Raw genomic sequence first — 21,892 nt, 5'->3', positions numbered from 1 at the left:
ATTTTGAGATATGTAATGCATTATTGTCAATTATATTTATTTTGCTGTGCCATAGAATACTACAACTATTCCTTCTATCAAATAATGATATTGTGCCTGTTGATTGACTTCAACCTCTCCTCCCACTATTCCCATCAATCTTGAGTAACCACTATTCTGCTCTCAACTTCTTGATCAAAATTTTTAGGTTTCAATTATTAATGAGATTATGTGGTATTTATCTATTTGTGCCTGATTTATTTCACTTAACATAATGTCCTCCTGATCCTTGTCTATTTTTGCAAATGATAAGACTTCATATATTTTATAGCTGAATAATATCCCATTATGTGTGTATGTGAATATATATATTCATATATATATATATATATATATATATATATATATATATATATATAAAACCTGTTATGTATCCACATATTTCTTGTATATATTATGTATTATACTATATTATATCATAAAACATTTATGTTCCATTTATCCATCCATGTGATGATAGACATTTATGGATGATTTCATAACCTAAATAATGATGATATAATTGACAATAATGCATTACATATCTCAAAATATTTTAGAAGAGAGAAATTTAAATGTTCTCACCATAAAGAAATGATAAAAGTTTAAGGTGATTGTTATGCTAATTACCCCCATGTTGATTATTTCCCATATGTATACATGAATCAGAATATCATATGATACCTTGTAAGTATGCGCGCAAATGTGTCAATCAAAAATAAATTTTCTTTAAAATATTATTTTCACACACAAAATGTTATTCTACGTCATTATTATACTGCTTGTTCCTCAAATATATACAGATGACCTTGGAGTACACAGGATTTTTCCTCCTTTATCTTCAAGATTTTGATATTTAACTCTAAATCCAGGACAAAATGTGAATAAACACATTTAAATTACACAAACACTTTTTTTAAATTATTTTTTTTTGTGGGCCTTATATAGTAATACTCTAAGTAAGTGAACCAGTTGGTGGAATGTTTTAGAAATACCACAGCAAAGAATAATCCTATTCTGTGACAATATCCTTAGTGGACCACACTTTGATGTCTATAATTATAGTCTGAAAACTATAAGAACTGAACCAGAGTGTCAGTGCTCCAGCTTGTATCAGACTGCTTGGATTTGAATTCTTCCTCCACCCTTTACTAGTTATATGACATTGGGCTTTTTATGTAGCATATCTATACCTCAATTTACTTGACTGTAACTATACATTTATATGTTAATGGATCCTTATATACATATATGTCTCATTAGCTGAAGTGCTTGAGAAAATAAGGACCCAAGATTAAATGAGCTACACATACATTTATATATTATACCATAAATAACAACATAGATGTCCTCAAAACCTCTACCTTTCAGAATTTATTTTTTCCATTGTGTTTAAAATAAATTACTAAGTAAAATGCCCTAAGAAATTTATCTGAACTGATAGAAATTGTCTTTTATAGTTTGATGAATGGAAAATGGCAAAAGTTGCTAAAAATGCTCTATAACTTATCTGTGTGGTGGTTATATATAAGTCAGTACTGAACAACTCAATACTTAAAAAGTGTTCATGACTGTGTTCATGCTGTACATCATATAAAAGAAAGTATGATTCCTCAAAGTGCCATCTCTATTTCAGTGTGACGAGCATACTCCCCTACTCTACTGACCCCATGATTTCTGGAGGCTCATGTCTCTCTAGTTGCTCTTATGTTATATGGACACTCTGTTAAAATCCAACTCACTCAACTAGCTCTCCATTTGAGATGATATTCATGATATTCACTCATCTTTCTGTACAACATTTTTATTGATTCAAGGAAAACAATCACTTAAAAAATCTAAAGCATTACTTACAAATTGTTAGGGGCTTACCACAGGGGATTATGAGGGTGGTAATGCATCACAGCACACGATTTTAAATCGCACACTGCATTTTACCTTGCACACACACCTGCCCCTGGGAAACTCTTCTCAGCTTCCCTCTGGGCTCCAGCCTCTCATTACTTCACTCATTAATTTTATTTATATCTCATTTTTCTTTCCAATTCTTAGACCTCTTGTCTCTCTGCAGCCTGACTACAGAACCAAAAGCTTGTCATATTCTACCCTTTATGGTAATTAAACCCTCTCTGTTTTCTCCCATTTGTAGGCCATTTTCTTAAGGGCTATCAAGGGTTTTATGGAGAAGTCTATCATTGTTTTTTTTTTTTTATAAAAATAATAGATATATATTTTCAGGGGAAAAAAAGTTAGTTTTCTCCACTCATTCAGAATGGTATTATGATTGCGTTATTTTGGGGGGAACCAGTTCATATGTTCAATCTATAGCAAATTAATGATACATAACTCCAAACATACTTATCTGTCTAGGGCTTAAATATATGCTCATATACAGTACAGCTATATGCTCTATATGGACTACATAATTGTGCATATATTGGTGCACGTATGTGTATATATAAACACATAGAATATAGATAGGTACATATATGTGCATGTGTATATATATATATATATATATATATATATGTTTATATATATATAATGCACACCTATATGTGTATACATACAAATATACATATATACATATTAAATATATATATATATATAAGTATTAATTGAAATACAGTTTTTTACATTTTAAAGAAATTGTTATTGAAATATGTTTTATAGGCGCATTTTTGGGCCTCCTCCCATAGCTCTCCGACACCATTCTGCTGCTCCAGAATGAAGGCCTATTCGTCACACTGCACCAAGCCTTCGGCAATTTGGGCAAATGAAGAGGAGACAGGCTGGATAAATGATAAGAGAATGAAGATCTACAGTGATTGAATCTGTTTGGGCTTACCCTATGAAACAAGAAAGAAGACATCTGTACTTCTTCACAAGGTTCTTCTCAATGTCCATTTCAGTTACAAGGTCCTCAACATAAAGAAAGGGAACGTTCAGAAGCACACCATAGAATATTCATTACATTGTTGGCTGCTGAGAAGAAACAGGCTGCTTTTACCTATCCTGAGCTGAGAGCATATAGATTTTGATTGGATTGTTGCCAGAGCTCATTAGCATAGTGTACCCTGACCTGGAATAGGGAACAGGAAAATGACCAGAACTTACTGGGACCTGAACGGGAGATGAGTTCTTGACAATATTGTCTACATCTGGATAAGAAGTCAGAAGGCTGATCCACCTATATCAAGAACCTTTGAGAGCAAATTCTCAAGTTCAAATTGAAGGAAATTGAATAGAGGAAAACGTGTGGGTGACCTGACTTTATCATGGAACCTGAAGACTTTGATTCTGAAGACAAAGAGGTATTAAACTGGGACATTAATGACATGAAACTGCCACAGAATGTGAAAAAGACTGACTGGTTCCAGGAGTGGCCAGATTCCTACGTGAAGCACATCTACAGCTCAGAAGACAGGAATGCACAGCGGCACCTGAGCAGCTGGGCCATGCGCAACACGAACAACCACAACTCTCGCATCCTCAAGAAGTCCTGTCTGGGTGTGGTGGTGTGCGGCCACAACTGCTCTACCAAGGAGGGGCGCAAGGTCTACCTGAGACCTGCGATCTGTGACAAAGTCCGGCAGAAGCAGCAGAAGAAAAGTTGTCCCAACTGTAATGGGCCTTTGAAGCTGATTCCTTGCCGAGGCCATGGGGGCTTCCCCGTCACCAACTTCTGGAGACACGATGGACGCTTCATATTCTTCCCGTCAAAGGGAGAGCATGATCATCCAAAGCCAGAAACCAAGTTAGAAGCTGAGGCAAGAAGAGCAATGAAGAAAGTGCATGGGGCACCTGCCTCTGTCTCCCTAAAGCTGAAGGGGAACCCAGGATCCAAGTCTCTTCCAGGTGAAACACAAAGTCAGGGAAGTTTACCTTTAACTTGGTCATTCCAGGAAGGTGTCCAATTGCCTGGCAGTTACAGTGGACATTTAATAGCTAACACTCCCCAGCCGAATTCACTGAATGATTGCTTATCCTTCTCCAAGAGTTATGGTTCAGGGGGAACCACTGATCTGGCAGACCCGACTTCCACCTTAGACCCCACTAAGCTGTATGAAAAATGCAGATTTTCCAGTAATAGGATCTACAATAGTGGAGACCTGTTTCAGCCTTCTGCCTCTGGAATCTACTCAGATTATGACAATCTGCAAGCATGGAATAAAAACGCTGCTTTGGGGAGAAGCCCTCTCAATGACAACTATTGTCCCAATTATCCTTTTCCTCTGACCGGCTGGCCTTGTGACTTCTTTCCTTCCCAGAATTCTTTGGAGAACTTTCCCCAGCAGATTCCCCTGGAACCACCTGCTGCCAAAACTAGCTGCCACCCATTATGGCCAAATCCAGGGGGCGAGCTTTATGAAGAGAAAGTGCCTGTGGATTTCAACAGCTACGTTCCTTCTCTCGCTTACCATCCACCACAGGAAGACCCCTTTCTGTTCACCTACACCCCCCATCCTCATCAGCAATGCTCTCTGCCAGGCAAGAGCACCAAGTGGGATTTTGAGGAAGAAATGACATATATGGGTTTGGATCATTGCAACAATGAAATGCTTCTAAACCTGTCCTTTAAGATGACTTAAATTTTTCGACAATCCCTTCCCTCCTGCAAAAAAAAAAAAAAAAAAAAAAAAAACCCACAAAAAAACTACTTTGAGAAATGGCTGGAAGAATTTCCTTAGGAAGCAGCTTTTAAAACATAACTACAGATAAATGGGAATCACAACAAGTGGTAGGCAAAACATTTTTCATGCAAATAATCTTTTTGCCTCCTCCACCCTAATGCTTCCATCTTCAGTAAGGACTAGAAACTTACCCAGCCTGCTGGGTGAAATGCCCTCTGCTCTCCCCACCCCACACTCATTGTTTGGGGCTTTTAGCACCTCTGCTACCTATTGGGTTTCATTGTCACAGACACATATCAAATGGAGCAAAGATGTGAAGAGTCCACCTGCTTAGGATCTCCTCCATGCCTTCTTTTTCATAACAAAAAATGACAAAACCCAGAAACAGGGTAGAAAGAGCTGCAGAAGTATATAAAGATAAATAGTCTAGAATTGATATATTTAATACTTTGTTTAGTAATCAAATTCATTTATAAAATATATATTTTCTAGTTGATTTCTAAGACTTGTCAAGACAGAAGCATGAACTAACTCCATAAAGGACAGCAAAACTAAATGGACACATGAAGAGAATTCCAGTGTTCTCCTACATTACTCACGTCCTTCTCCCTCCTCCTCGCTGACTACACCTTTTAAAGGGATTCCTGTCCTATTTATGTTTATTCTTTATGGCACCTAGCTCAGTGCCAAGTTCATAATATGTAAGAACTGTTTGCTTAGAAAAGTATCTTTGGGGACTGGGCATGTTGCTCAATGCTGAGGTGTATTTAGAATGCACAAGTCCTTGGGTTCAATCCTCAGCACCGAAGAATAAGAAAGAAAAGTCTGTACAATTAACATGGTCATGATTGGCTAGTCATATTTGAATGCCAGTTCCTCCTCTTTGCTGAAGTGTGTTGATGCAAACAAATAAGTATTTTTAAAAATAGATGATTTTTTTTTATTTGTAACAAACGCACATGATATAAAATTAAAAAAGAAAAAAGAAAAAAAAAGAAATATGTTTTATAGTTTGGGTAAGAAACAGAAGTACAACCATTGGACTGAGCACTGTGTACAATATAAATTGTCTTTGCCTGTGCACATACTTGTGCATGTACCTGTGTTCATACTATTGTTACCTGAAAGAAATTACTTTGATTTTTAGCATTGCACAAAGTATATATTTAACTTAAATTTGAATCCCTAATTGTCATTTAAAATGTCTTTAAAAAGATTATACAGTACTACAAAGTTACACTGAAATGAAAAGTTATTGTGCATGCCAAAGATTGTCTATCATACAGCAGGCATTGCAATTAGAGTCAGTAGAAACTGTCAAATTTCTGGGAACAGATAATGGTATTTTCAGCCCTAGGAGAGGTTAGTGTGACCAATTTATGCATCATGAAGGACTACCACTCAGGAACATAACATCTATCTGTCAAAAGGCTTTGGCTGACTTGCAAACTGAGCTATTTTACTTTCCATAATATATAATCCAGTTAGAGAAATTTCAAAATGCCAAGCTCATCCAAGTGTGGAAAAAAAGCCAGTTTTAAAAAATGGCTTAAAATTATTATATCAACCTGAAATAGGAAAGTGGTGTTGATGACAAGCAGAGGTTATGAGAAACAGAATGCTGTCACTCTCACATTAAGCATACTAGTTGGGAGCTAATAGTGATTCATGCATAAGACGTTTTAGGTTCAATGCAAAGAAGGTTTAGACTACAGTTTTGCTGGTCATACTAAAGAAGAGTACTATCTAATTGTGCAGATAAATGTGTACTACTGATATTCCATTTTGTAAGAACCTTGTTTATTTTATAGTCATTGTTTTCTCCCTATTGCTCTCCTCTATGCTATAGTTAAATTAACGGTGCATTATATAGTTCCTGACATTTTCAAATTAAGTTAATGAAGTTTTCTACAGTGATTTGAATACATGTGAGATAGATGGGATGTTCTTGAATGGGTAGGTGCTGGAATGGAACAAGGAAAGAAAGAATGCAAAGCTCTTCTTTTATCTCTGCAGTTTGGATTGGGATTTTTTTTAAAAAAAAACAGTAATTGAATGACTGAAATAATTTATATTACTAGCACTTTCAATCAAGTTCACAGATATTGAGATAACTTCCTGTGGGTCACAAGTATTAGAATCCAAACAACATGGGATAGCTGTCCTTTGTCAATTGGGAGCTAATACACTGGATTAATACACAGCAAGAAATACTAGATTATTAAGTGAGTACTTCTTATAGGAGAGGTCACTCCTTTCCATTAAGGCAAAGACTCTAGAAGAAAGCTATGCTTCAAAAATTTGGAAAATAAGTGGGGAAAGATCGCAAGTTCAAAGCCAGTCTTAGCAAAAACAAGGTGCTAAGCAAATCAGTGAGAACCCTGTCTCTAAATAAAATACAAAATAGGGCTGGGGGTGTGCCTCAGTGGTTGAGTGCCCCTGAGTTCAATCCTCAGTACCCAACCCCCCAAAAGAATTCGGAATAAAAGGAGTGAAAAGGTGACAAAAAAATATACACTAGGCTCTTTTAGCAGTCTAAGCCTAGCCACATCAATTGTTGGGATCAGAATGACTTAAACAGATAATATTATCAATTCTCTTCAGTATAGTTAATCTGAGTCTATGTTTCTGCTATTCCTGGGCTTGTCCATAATAATAAGAGTGAACATATATTTTATGTCAATAGAACTTTTAAGTAACAAAATGACCTTATGGGAATTTATTACAGTTATTCCCATTTTATTGATAGGATATACTACATAGTAACTTAGAGTCACCAGTTTACAGATGGTAGATCTATTGTATGCATGCTTCACACTATATCTTCATTTTTGAAGTTCTCAGTAGCAAATGTTGTCATACGTTGTGGTCTCACCATGCTTTTGTACTCTAAAATTACTGAGGATAATAAACAGCTATGGTTTATGTAAGTTACATCTATCAATATTTGCTCCGTTAGAAATTAAAAATGATAATTTTAAAATAATTTATTTTAAAATATTTATAGAAACAAAAATAAAGCTATTGTATCAACATAATGTTTTGAAAAATAATTGTTTGCCAAAACAAAATTATTTTCTTAAATAATGACCTTTAATTTAAAATTTTCTCTCTCTTTTTATGTTTAATGTTTGGTATAACAGAATGCAGTTAAATTCTCATATTTGCTTTTGCATTCAATCTGTTTTGATATGTTGTTTTCATTGAAGTATATGAAGAAAACCTGGCCTCAAAATACATGTAGTTCGGAAATTGAGAAATATTTTAATAGCTTTTTTTAGATAATTGACACTGTGTGAAAACTTGAAAGTGGAGTTTCTTAAAGGTTATTTGCAATATAGAATCTGAAAGCATGTCGATGAATTTTTCGTGTTACATTAAAATCCACTAGTCTATCTTGCACTTTGATGAATGTTTTACCCATGCATGATTTTATATTATGCATTAGGCATTTAGAAAACTATTGATTCATTGAGTTATTCAGATCTTCCTGAAGTTGACACATTTCATTACACAATATCACAAAAATGCATTTGCTGGTATCTCCTCTGATCTCAACAGAAAAGTCGTTAAGTATTGGGAAACCTTCAAACTTATAGTAGTAGATACAAGTCTCCAAAAATTCTTTCACTTGAAAACTTGAATTTTATCACTGAAAACAAATATTATCAGTTCCTTTTCTTGAAGTGACAGGTTTATTTCCTTCATTTTCAAGAAAATATCAATCAAATAGCCACATCTGAATAACCATAATTTTGTTGCTGAATTATTCTTTCAGGTAAAAATGATGTCCTTTGAAAAAGTGGCTAGTTCAGCTCACAACTCAACTATCAAACCAGTACTTTTGTATAGGTTGAATCATTATATTCCAATATGCCCAAAACAACCTTATGTGAATTCTGATGCTGTCATGAAATCGTGAAAGGATGCATCCTGTAAGCTCAGGGTTTAATAAAGTTGATAATTTTTCTACTTCATCAAGAATATGTATATGAGGAATTGGTCCTTTTTTTCTTTTGAGCTGAAAGTGGTACAGAGAGCTCAAAGATACTCATACAATGCAGTACCTCTGCCTTGATTCAAGCTAAGGGTCAGCAATTTTACTCATCATTGACTTTATACCATTAATACAAATGTCAACAATGATTAAATGAGAAATTATTTCTTAGAACTACTATGAAAATTATCTTGGCCTCATGAATCCCCTGAGAATGTTATAAGGCTCTCACAGGCATGTGAACCAGATTTTGAGATGTGCTACCTTGATATAAACACACCATGTATATCTCTGTTTAGAGGTGTTTCTATTTTTAAAATCTTAAAGAGAGCAATACCATTAAATGACTTTTTAAAGGATAATTTTTAATTTCTCAGTACTTCCCCATGCTTTCCCTCTTGATCCCTTTCCTCTACTGTGTTGGTCTTCCATTTTTTTTTTTTACCCAAATATATTCTCTGTCCATATATAAATATATTTAAATGAATTTGACATATATATAATTATAATGCACTAATTGAAACAACAATAATGAAAGGAAGATCAGTAGAGTAGAGCAAGTAGTACATCAGGGGATGGAGGAGGAAGGGTGAAAGGGAAGGTACTAGGAATGAGATTGATCAAACCATGTTATGTGCAAATATCAATATGGCATAATGAATCCCACTATTATGTATAATCATAATGTACCAATAAAAATTAATAAAAGATCACTTTGAAAATAGAGTCATTAAATGGCAAAAAATATGAATTAGAAGACAACTAATATGTCATTTGTGTATGTTTAAAACATAAAAGTAAATTATTTGAGAAAAATAGTTCAAAGACTTGCAGTGAGAGACCAGTTATAATATCCTATGAAATATCACATTCATAATTTGTCTCTCCTTTTACCTATAAAGCAATTAACTTTTGAATCCATAAACATAGGATGTATGTTTTATAATTTTAAATAGTTCAAAAAATATTGGGATAAAATTTAATATTTATGGGAGCAAAAGGAATTCGTTTCTGTGATTATATGAATAATAAATGATATTAACAATGTTAATAGTTGTTTTTTAATATAGTATACAATTTAATACTGTAATATACTTTTGATTTAACTCTAGAGAAGAGAGCAGGCATAAGTCATCTGCACTCTGTCCAGAAGAAGAAATTCCACCAAGTTCCCCTGACTCAAAGCCTAACCCTGACATGAAGTCATCACACACAGATGCTGTCTGTCAACTTTACCTTTTAGATCTGGAAGACAAAAGATGCAGCAACAATGACTATGCAGAAAAGCTGCATAAAACCATTCTTAAAATGGGCAGTGAGCCAGCTCTCCTTTGCAATAAAAAGATGAAGTTGAATATTCCACATCTAATCAGTTATCTTAAGAAAGTAAATTAACACCTTCTTTCTGGGGTGTTAGAAGCAAACATAGTGAAATCCCCATTTTGCAGAGGTGCAGGGTCTTGAGAGGGAGAGGCCAGTGACGGTGACCTACTGAGATACAGGATGCAAGGACCACACAAAGCAACATGTGGGAAGAAACATGTCCCTATAAAACACAGGAGAGAAACAAGAGGCAGATTAAACACCAGTGGTAGTTAGTTTCTCCAGGAGCTTGTAAATTTCTTCTGGGCAGGAGTGCTGTATAATTCATTTTTGAATTTCCCTAATGGCTGAATGCTCAGGCACATGGAAAGCATTCAATATATGTTTCTGTATTTTTAGCAAAATTGAATAGGAATTGAAATTTAGTGTTATAAGAAAAGATAACCCATGTATTCAAGCACTAATATTTGTAAAACCTTTTTCTAATCATGTATCAAACTGTTCACAATTAGTAAATGCTCAAAGGACCATTTATTGCAAAATTAGTAAAATTATTCAAACAGCATCTGATGCCATCAATTCCTCTTAAAGCATTAAGTCAGTACATTAAGCTATGTCTAAGGTTTGTAGATTCTAAGAAAAATCTGAATTGTTTCTTCATATCTAAAGTAAAATTTTTCAAGATTTTGTTATTTTATAAACTCATACCTATATTTATATATAAATATGTGTGTATGCCCTTATTTATTAAGTCATTTTACCTATGAATGCCATACACACACACACACACACACACACACACACACACACACACATATATATATATATATATATATATATATATATATATATATAATTCACTTGTTTTAAGTACAAAAACATGACCTAAGCTTTATGAAGTACCTTCTTTCCAACACACATACTAACCAGAAAATCAATTTACCCCAAACCAAAAAAATACCAAACATGTATTTCAAAATCTATTCCCATATTTAATACTTTGTGTCATCCTGGATCCTAGTCTAGAAAAAGCCTCTCCAGGAGTATCACACAGCCACATAAAATAATTACCATTTCAATAACAGCAGTTACCTGGAATATGGCACTGTGATGACAAGGGAATGAATATCTTCAATAAGTTCTGCCTAACAAATATAAACTTTAAAATTAATTGAAAACATAAAAGAAAACACTCTGGACATTATTTCACAGACAAAATTCTTACCTCTTTTAATTATCTAACTCATAAAGATTCTCTCCATCCCAGAAATGTTTCATAAAATCAATCAAATAGCATTTTCCTTGTAATGTACCTGGAGATGTTATTTTCACTGAAACAAACTTCTGCATATATCATGAAGCTCTCCATGGAGGTCTCTGAGCACTCTATCATCACATTGTGTCCCAAGGCTAGTGTCTTTCCTCTTAGAGGACCTCCCAGCCCAGATCCACATGATCAACAGATTATCAACCTGGTCTACTTCGATGATTTTCCATTATAAGCTAATGGTTTATTTACCTAATACATGGAAAATAGAAATACCATCTATTATCAAGCTGATAAGCTCTGGAGATTCACAGATAACAATTCATATCCTTATATGCAACTTTCAGCTTCCTTGATCCTGGACACATTAGTCAACTGACATAAGTTTCATTTATCTTTTCTGAAAAATGGCTAAACCTATTTGGCATTTCCTTTTTGAATATTAAATTAGATACATAGCGTGCTCAATCTAGGCCGGGTCCAAAGTCAATACTCAATGCTAGTTGCTCTATTTTAGCAGGCAAGGCTTAGCTATGTAAACATATTAACTCTGAAATCTTGAAGGCCTAACCCAACAAATGGGTGTTTCTCAATCACAGTATAACTACTGTTTTCAGAGACTCTGCTTTTCAGCACTTTCCTGAGTGGGGACTCAGATAACCTGCCTGCTTTCATCCTATTACTATGCTATCTTTATGATGCCTTCCAACATGTTATGTTTTGGATATGAAGTGTTCCCAAAGACTCATGTGTTGAAGGCTTGGTTCGAAATGCACAATATTCAAAAGTGGGACTTTTGGGAAGTAATTGCATCATGAGGGCTCTGCCCTCATCAGTGGATTGATCCGTTGATGAATTCATAATTTGATGACATTAAGAAGAGGTGGTGTAAACTTTAAGAGAGCTTAGTAGGAGGAAGCAGGACACTGCATGCACGCCCTGGAAGGGTATTTCTTGTCCTGGTCCTTTGCTTTCTTTCTGCATCCCAATTGTCATAATGTGAGCAGCCTTTCTCTGCCATGTCCTTCCACCATATCTGCTTTGCCTCAGGCCCAAAGCAATAGACCAAGCTGACCATGATGGAAACCTTTGAACTTTTTGATCCAAAATAAATCTTTCCCCATCTCAATGGTATTTTTAGAATCATTGTCCCAGTGATGAAAAGATCTCTAATATGCAAAGACACTCAAAAAACAAAAGAAGAGCTGAAGAATTTTGCAAGGTTTTTCTAGTTCTTTCTGGGAGCTATCTGGTTCCATATTACCCATATCCCACCTGCCTGAAGACATACAGTCACATGAAAAGGAAACTGGATAGTGCCATCTTCCTATGTCTGCTCCAGAAATGAGGTCATTTGGTACACCAGTTTTCATCAGCGTTTATAGGAGCATTGTTCCTGCCATGCTTATTATTATCTTCACTCTTAAAGTTGTGCCACATTAGCAATGTCTTTTACTTTTTAGCCAAAGAAAGTGACTATCTGTGGTGAAAGCTGGCAGTAGAAAGCCCTATGGAATAGAAATCCAGGAATAAATTAGTCATCCATTTACCATTCTTAGTAATGGCCTAATGCTGATTCTTCCCAAATTTCAGAATAGTGTAATCCTATATTTCATATGACCAATAAATTAAACATTGTGGCAAGCTTTTACTATGATTATAATAGCATTTGAATGTATGTAGAGAACCAAGAACTGCAGTCAAATCTGCCCTTTAGCACTGAAAGTGATTATTTATGAACTTTAGCCTGCTGGAGAAACCATATGATAGTGAATCAATCTGTGATCATATACAAAGAATAAGAATAAGAATGAGATGAAGTATAAAACACAGAATTCACATTCTATCTCTTATTAACATTATATCTCAAAATCTTGGCTTCTTAGTTTCCTCACCTGTAATTTACATCTTCATAAGCTATAAAAATAAGGCAAATTGTCCTAATAGTTACCATTCTTCTGATTCTATAAGACACACACACAAAAAAAACCATGCATATACTATAAATGGATATTTAATTATCAGAACAATCCTATAAATTATATACAATTTGTATTCCTATTTTATGTAAGATCTAGTTAAGTAACTTATCCAAGGTCACACAGCTAGTGGGCATTAGATATACAATTCAAACCCAGACCTGGAAAACTTTAAGTTGTAGAATCCATCATGATGGTTCTTGATGAACTCTGCCATTTTTAAATTGCAGTGCTGATGTTATTGTTATGGTTATTATTATACCATTTACTTTGGCTTTATCTACTTTATCTTAGAAAGACTTCCTTCTTTAATCATTTAAAACAGGTTTTACCACAAACTACTTGGAAAATGAAAAGGCTGATAGTTCAAGACACTGACACAGTTTAGAGAATCAGAAGAGCTATATAAAGCATTTGATTTGCAATTCAAATGGTACTTCTAGTGCTGTATGTGAGATACTAACAAATACAGAGTGCAGCTAGGTCCCTGCCTTGATTCCTCTGGTCTTCAGTGCCAGGTAGGCCAAAATATAAAACTAGATCATCTTCATTGGAATGTTAAATTGGTTTATACTGTATCTTTTTCTCTATTAATTTATTTTTGAAAAACCCCATTTCTTATGTCTTACTTCATAGTATTCTTCACCAACACATTTCCCTAATAAAACAGTGATCTTAGTTGGGGATGTGGAAATGTATTTTATAAACCTTTTTTTAAAAAAAAAATCTGGCTTTGTAACGTTCCTCATCAACACATTTTCCTCTGTTGCTATGCAAAAATAGTTTGAAGAAGAATGAATGAATGAGTGTAAAAGATCAGAGATAGAGAGAAAGGGAGAGAGGGAGAGAGATGCACTGAGAGACAGAAACAGAGACAGACACAGAGAAATGGAGAGGAAAGAAAGAACAAAGCACTCCAACCTTTCCCATGAATCTTAGCCACTTATCACTCTTTTCTTCTTCACCCTCAGTGACATATCACAGGGTAGCAGATGGTCCCTAAATCCATATGTTAAATATTTTCAGGGTGAACATAGTACAGTATAATGCATTTCATTAGCTGGTGAGATATTGAAAGGCTGAACTCTGACATTTCTGATAAAGATACCTACATAATATACTAATTGAATAAGCAAATATAGTTTCTTTTACAGTGATTTTACTGATAACTGGGTACTTGTGCATGATATAAGATCCTTAATGAAAGAAAACTTCAAAAATATCACTCATCTAGGAACAAAATTGTATAGAGAAGTGGTTTAAGACAGACCTTCGCATGATAAAAATATGGGGCTTTGGTCGTTAATTAATACACACCTTGTTTTATATACTAGCACAGGAAAGTGGAATCTCAGTGTCTTTGGTTCTCAAGGGATTAACTGAGATTCAGTAGTTAAGTGTCTCCTCAGTATTGGAATAAGATTGGGCTACCCACTCCCTGTCTCAGCAGCTCTTTTATCCAACTTTACTCCATTACTCTGCTCTCAGAGGAGTCTGAGCCAAATTAAACTGTATTTCCTGTCTTAAAAGGTATTTCTCATTTCTATAACTATTTTTTTCTGCTTTCCTATACTGAGTTTTGATCATGCAACATTTTTTGAACAAATGTGGGTATGTGAATACACTTACATATGCAATATAAAATTGTCCAGCAGAAACAGGCTTTATGAATAAGCTACTGTATAGAGTTTCACCTGGGGAAAAATTCGGGAAGGAGAGAATCTTACAGATTTTTTTTTAAGTTAGAAAATGATGATACAGATGATCTAGCATTCTTTTTTATTAAAACCTGTTAAAAAGAAAGGTAAGCAATATTTATGGAACACTTCTCATGTGTAAGCACTATGCACAATATTTTGTAGACATCTGTCATTCTGTCTTAACAATATCTCTGTAAGGTGAATATTGTGCTGTCTACATAAACAAGGAACCTGCTAATTGCATACTTAAGCAATACTGACATGGTGGAGGTGGGGTTGAAACCCAGATGTATCTGATTCTTTCCAGCATATTGTACTGTCTCTCCTTTCTTATATTTTTGACTGACAACATTGCTGGATTAATGAGTTCCTTAACTTTATTACCTACTAGGTAAAGCAACACACTAACTTAATCACCCTCAATTCACTTATTTTGAGCTCTTTTAGTATCCTCTTTTTCAAGCAACAAGGTAGTATTTATCTACTTAGTTTATGCATTCATTAATGTCAACCTATAAATATCTGCATTACCTTGACTTGAACTTGAAAGAAAACTGTGTATTTAATCATAATGCATGGAGAAAAAATGGAATTTGCATTTTTGTGAGATGAATTCTGGTTTCCTGGGCTAATATTGTTTAGTCTTAATAATCTATAGTTCTAGCAAACAACAAAATGCTATAAATTAGATCAGTAAATGCCAGGAGTTTCAGTGGAACATACTAGTTTAGGGTGCTGGAGAAATAGAATATTGTGAATAGTACAGAAAACTAATTATATCTGTATTTTATGAATGAAGTTTATGTTTTTAATTTTCCTGTTTTTATTAAAGAGACAGATTGCATTTCATATTTTTTTGGTTGCACCCACTGCTCACTTACCAAGCTGTGAAAATCAGTAATGTTGAACAAAGCATTTGCTGATGAAATAGAATCTCACAGGGGAGCAATCACTGCCTATCAGTTGATTTTATAACAACATTCAAAAAGTGGGAAGGAGAGGAAAAGAATTCTTGTTTAGTTGGCTCCTACTATGTGCCAGATACATGGAGCTTTCCAAAATAATATCCTTTAATCCTCACAACACTTGAGTTGACATTGCTATCACCATTTAACATTGTTTTACAGTGACTAAGTGATGTGTTCAAGATCATTCACTTTGCAAATATATTTAATTTTAAATTCAAAAGAGCCTATGCCCTTGAATCAAAACTTCTCAAATGTATTCCTGAAAGCATCCCACATTGGAGGGGCACAAATATCTATACCTAAGGATGTACGGACAAAGCCTCAAGAGGCAGCCTCCAAGTTCAAAATGCCTTTATGGTCTTAGCATTGTTTAGTCACTTATTGAAAGGTTTATATAAGATTCCATCATCTGCATGTGTTTGTTTTAATATACAAGATGTTTTTTTTTTTCTTATGGATTTCTAAACTTGTCCCTACAGGTAACCTTCCCACCTGGGCCCACCTGAGAAGTAGATACTTCCGTGGAAAATCCCTCCAGTATCAACAAACAGCCTTCTAAGGTGGTTTGGGCATTGCTCTTCTCCTGATTTAGGTGCTTTCTGTGAAGTTTTCACTTTAAGTCTTCATCTTAGCGTGTTGCCATTCCTTCAGGATCCAGTTCAAACTGCCTCAAGGTGGGCTCAATTCTATCACACCCATTCTATCCTTTGTTTATTTTATTAGAAGACTTAGTGTTAGGACAGACTTAATGTCTTGTGACACTCTTGCCTGGAAAATGACATTCATTAAGAACAATCGCTTTTATATCTTGAAACATGTTGCATGGATTTTCATGTGCATTTATCACCAGAATTCTGTGAGTGTCATAATTATCTGAACATTCAGATTAGAAATCAAAAGAAAAAACAAAGGCTATCCCTTAGAAGGTTTATCACTTCCCAAGGTCTGTAGTTAATGGCAAAACCAGTATACATGGTTCTTTGTGAATAAGCACTGCACACACACACACACACACACACACACACACACAACACACTTCTATATATAGATATGCTAGGCAGCAGAAAGCCATGGCTCTTGCCACTCTTCATAAGACTAGAATGAATATTGAACTTGAATTCCAAGCTAGCAGCTGGGCTTTCTCCACCCACACTAAATTCCTCTATCTCCCTCTCCTTTCCCATAATTTATCTATCCTGAAAGTTCAGATCTCTTCTCTACTAGAGCCTACAAATGCTCTCAAATTCTCAGTTATAGTTGCATGAAAATTACTTCACAATGCTAATTGCTTGCAAAAATTCCTATCAAACATCAGCACAGGGTTCCCTGCCCCTGTGAGAGACACAGCTGTGAAGGAGGCTTCTCCCAACAGCAACTGGAAACCTCTCTCTTTTACTAGTCTATTTCCTATTGTTTTCTGCAATGGGCAAAACCCTAATAGAGCCCAGAAGGCCAAGAAACCCTGCAGATATCAGTAGAGCCACCCTTCAGGCCACAGGACTGAAGATTATAGAGGATGGCATATGGTGAGAGAGAAAACCAGCACCTCTGTGTTTGGTCTTTGCTCCTTTGCTTACTAACTATATAAAATAGGGCAAGCTACTTCACCTCTTGAAGTCCTCTCAATGGATGATCATGAAATAATAGATGAGAAGAATTTAGCATAGTTAATAGAAACATAGTGGATATTCTGTAAACATTTGCTGAATATCAACCTGAATTTAAATGGTGGTGCCTTATGGCACTGGGATGAGAGAATTGGATTTATAGCTTGCAGGCAAGGTAAGGACCATGAACAAAGGCCTGATTTCTAAAGAACTAAGCAAAACACTGCTTTGCTCATTAGAAGGTAAATTGTAACTTCAGATTTAAAAATACAGCAATCCTCAACTGCATTAAAGTTTTGAGTTATCATCTAATTGGAATCCAAAACACTTAAGTGTTTAAAAACTAACAAAAACAGTTAAACATCAATCTTTGGTTCTGACAACCTGTATGGTTTATATATTAGGTGTCCCCCAAAAGATCATGTGTGAGTCAATGCAAGAAGATTTAGAGGTGAAATGACTGGGTTATGAGAGCCTTAACCTAATCAGTGAATTAATCCCCTCATGGAGATTAACTGAGTGGTAACTGAAGGTAGGTTGCAGGTGGCTAGGGGAAGTGGGCATTAAGGGCATGCCTTTGGGGTAGATATTTTGTATCTGAAAAATGAAGTCTCTCTCTGCTTCCTTATGTGATGTCCTGAGCCACTTCACTTAAGTATAGTCTTCTGAGATGATGTTCTGCCTCAATTCAAACTCCAAGTAATGAAGCTGGGCATCTATGGACTGAGTTCTCTGAAACTGTGAGCCCCCAAATAAACTTTTCCTCTTCTAATTGTCTTTTTCAGGTCTTTTGGTCACAACAGCAAAAAAAAAAAAAAAAAAAAATAAGCTGTTAAAGATTTTCAAGTAACCTACTGCATAGTAACTCAAGTCAGGAAACAGAATAAAGGTGGTTTCCCTACAGGGGGAAGCTGCCTTTTATGGGCATGGTCTCCTGGAGAGGTGGGTGTGTCATACTTTATAGGATGATCCAGGCAAACCTAAACTGGACCCAAACTGAGTTAATCTGTAGGGAGAGATTGAGAGCTTTAGAAGTGACTGAAGCATGTTCATGGAGTGTTTTAGAGAGAGAAGCCCAGGAGTTCTTGTTAGGAATTCTTTTTAGGGAGATGCCTGAATAGACACTAACTCCTGAGCCTTGAGTTGCTCAACTCCTCTTTTAATGATACAGATACTTTAATACTTTCCAACATTTTTTTGAAGTGGTCCATACTGAAGTTCTGTACCATTTTTATTGTGGACCTGTGTTGTGGGTTACTGAAAGTTGGACAGCATCCCTGACCCCTACCCACAGGGTACCAAACAGCAATCCCCAGTTACACCCAGCAGAAATGACTCCTGACCAAACTAAATGTTCCACAATCCCTCCAAATTGAGAACTATTGATTTAGATTAACAGGAAATTGCGAGTGGACAAGTAACATGACTCATCTTTGTGTTTTTGTTTCTGGGAAGCAAGGTCATAGGTTAAAAATCATATTTTAAAGTTGGACAAACATTTAAATTCCAGCTCTATCACATACGAGGTGACCTGACATAAATTATTTAACCTGAGTCACTGATTCCTCACTTTTACATTGGAGATAGGAATATATGTGCCACAACTAATCATAAAGATTGGATAGGACAGTATATGTATGTAAAGAGCCCAGCCTCACATGAACAGATTTACAGTTCTCTGTCCTCAGCACCCACTTGGGACAATTCACTTAGAAAGAATTAAATCACTTTCTTAACTGAATAAATGACTTAGGAGCCTCTAGCTGTGTATGTGCATACATACATGGTCATTTCCAATACTTCTGTTTGCTTATAATAAAATTTCAATTAAGTAGGCGAGATAAAACTCTTGTTTGCTCACAAATATCAGGGTAATTAATAATGATGGTAAACAAATACCCTGGTGTTTAATAGGGACTTTAGCAAAATATTGTATTTTTCTTGTTTGCCATATCCGGATGTGGACTTCTAGGCAAACAAAAAGTTTCATGCAAATCACTTACATGCAGAGTTCCTAAAATAACAAACTCATAATCTCTCCAATGCCCTAAGCATCTCATATTGCGTGCTTCTGGGCTGGATACAGGGATGACTCCTTTAAATTATTTAGGTGGTAGAGGGTTTACTGAAATGTTTTTTTTTGAAACAGATTTTATTTTTCAATTATATCATATAATTTTTTAGAACCAGTATGATTCCCAAAAGATAAATTTAGCGGGAGGTATCTGGCATGTTGCTAGGATAAATTTTAGTCAAACTTTGCAATGGAAAAGCAGTAGGGAGAGATTTTGCTGGATTATTGGCCTGATATTCTAAGCAGAACATTCACGATTTTCTTCTCTCCCTACTTCTTTCTTCTCCTTTCCTTGAACCTTTTGAGAGGAGAGGAAAACTGAGATTGGCATTATGTAAAGAAGGGAAAAGAATCACACCCTATTCAACCAAAACTCATTGTGCACCTGCTTTGTCTTGATCATTCATTAGCTGTTAGGAATGTAATAATCCTGGACTACAACTCCTAAATTCCAAAATTACATTGCTATTTAAAAGTGCTACCTTAGTTTTTCTGTGGTCATGTACTAGACTTGGGTGGTTATTTCAATTTCCCTGACCAAATTTCAAAATCCCCCAGGGTAAGCAAGTGGTCTAATTTATCATTACATACCTAAATCCTAGCACAGTGCTGTGCTAAGAATTAAAGCATGTTAAGAACTAATATTTTACCGACGTGATTCTGCAATCTGCATTTAGGGTAAAATTGGGGGTTCATAACCCACTTCAATCTAATGTATGAAATATGATATGTCAAGAGCTTTGTAATGTTGTGAACAACCAATAAATAAATAAATAAATAATAAATAATAAATAAAACTAAAAAAAAGAACTAATATTTTGTTTAAAGAAATGACAACAACAAAAGATTGGGAAGAAAGCATGGGCACCACCAGCAGCTTTCTAAGAGCTTAGGATTACTGCTGGGGTGTGAAGCCATGAACAGGCATTTTAATTACCTTAATTTGGCAGGTTCTGCAGTATGATAATATCTCTTAACTTTTGACAAAACCCTCTGTGATTTCAGTAGTCAAAGTCAGGGAAACTTCCACATAGCTTCCATTATCAACTTACAACATTGGGGCTATTGATTATGTCTTTCAGTTTGAAAGCCATAAGGGAATGGGGTGTCTCATATCTCCAAATATCAGAATAGTCAAAGGGATGTGCATCTTTTGACTTATCCCTTTGGGAAAACTACTTGCTTTAAAGATAGTCTGCAACCTGCATTGAGCAGCCCATTGTGAGAGCTGGGTTCAGAGAAGTGTTTTGCTCCTATAGATGGAGGTTCTATCTCCTGCACCTGCTCATTTTCCATTTCATGGGCTTTTTCTAATCTGATGGGAGAAGCACACAATTGCTCAGTCAGGTTTCTTTTCCCTACCACCACCTGGAGAAGCATTTTATCTTTACATTTAAGCCAAAAGAGATGCTATATATGTCTGCCCACAAGTTCTCCCACCTTCTTCTGCAAAAAATAACTGGTGTCTAATCTTTCAAAATCCATTTGTAGAGATTTATTCATTATTTTCATTTATTAAGTAACTTATTTCTAAAGTAATTTATGTATCTAGTCCAGCTTCTGTGCCAGCCTTTGTAGTGAGCATTACATCTCAGGAATAGGGTGAAGGTGTAGGGCCACAGTGGACAGGGTTCAGAAAGGGAGCATCAGACAAGGAAGAGCAATGAGTACACAGCCTCAGACTGACATCATAGAGGAAGATGGTGAGAAGTGAGGCTAGAGATAAACTAGTGACTGTGAAGAATGAAGGCCATTTATGGAGTCAGGACATTGTCGTAAAGACAAGGGAGAGCCATTCAAAGTTCAGGTAAAAGTTGGTTGCACTTTTGTTTTTGTTTCATAATGCTAAGGTTCAAACCCAGGGCTTTGCACATGCTGGAAAAACACTCCTATCACTGAAGTTGAGTGTTTTGTAACATGGTGGATGGGAAGTATAGTGAAATGTGCCTAAAAAGCACTTAGAAATGGGGCCAGTCTGAAAAGAGACATGCTATAAATATAAAACCCACACTGGGTTGAAATACAAAGTAATATTAAACTTATCACTCCTAAATCTTACATATGTTGAAATGGCAATATTTTATATAATGTGGGTTAAATCAATTGCATTTTAATTGCACTTTATTTTTCTTATTGTTGTTTGTCCTTGAAACAGGGTCCTACAATATTTCCCAAGATGGTCTTGAATTCCTGGGCTCAAGTGATTCTTCTTCCTCAGCCTCCCAAGTATGTCGGTTTACTATTTACTTTTTCAATATAGATACTAGAAAACTTAAAATAACCTATGTGGCTTATATTATAGTTATCACAATGTATTTCAAAAAT

At 35.3% G+C, this 21,892-nt stretch overlaps 1 pseudogene across 1 annotated transcript; it reads left to right on the top strand.

Moving 5' to 3' along the window:
• The first annotated feature begins 3,296 nt into the window (after positions 1-3,296).
• Positions 3,297-4,605, top strand: LOC308642596 (chorion-specific transcription factor GCMa-like; annotated as a pseudogene). The gene has a single exon. The product of its transcript is annotated as a chorion-specific transcription factor GCMa-like (transcript).
• Positions 4,606-21,892: the final 17,287 nt, after the last annotated feature.

This window comes from Spermophilus citellus, assembly GCF_964194105.1.
Source record: "Spermophilus citellus genome assembly, chromosome: 2".
Lineage (NCBI taxonomy): Eukaryota > Metazoa > Chordata > Mammalia > Rodentia > Sciuridae > Spermophilus > Spermophilus citellus.
Note: the sequence above shows the minus strand (reverse complement) of the source record. Positions and strands in the feature narration are given on the sequence as shown.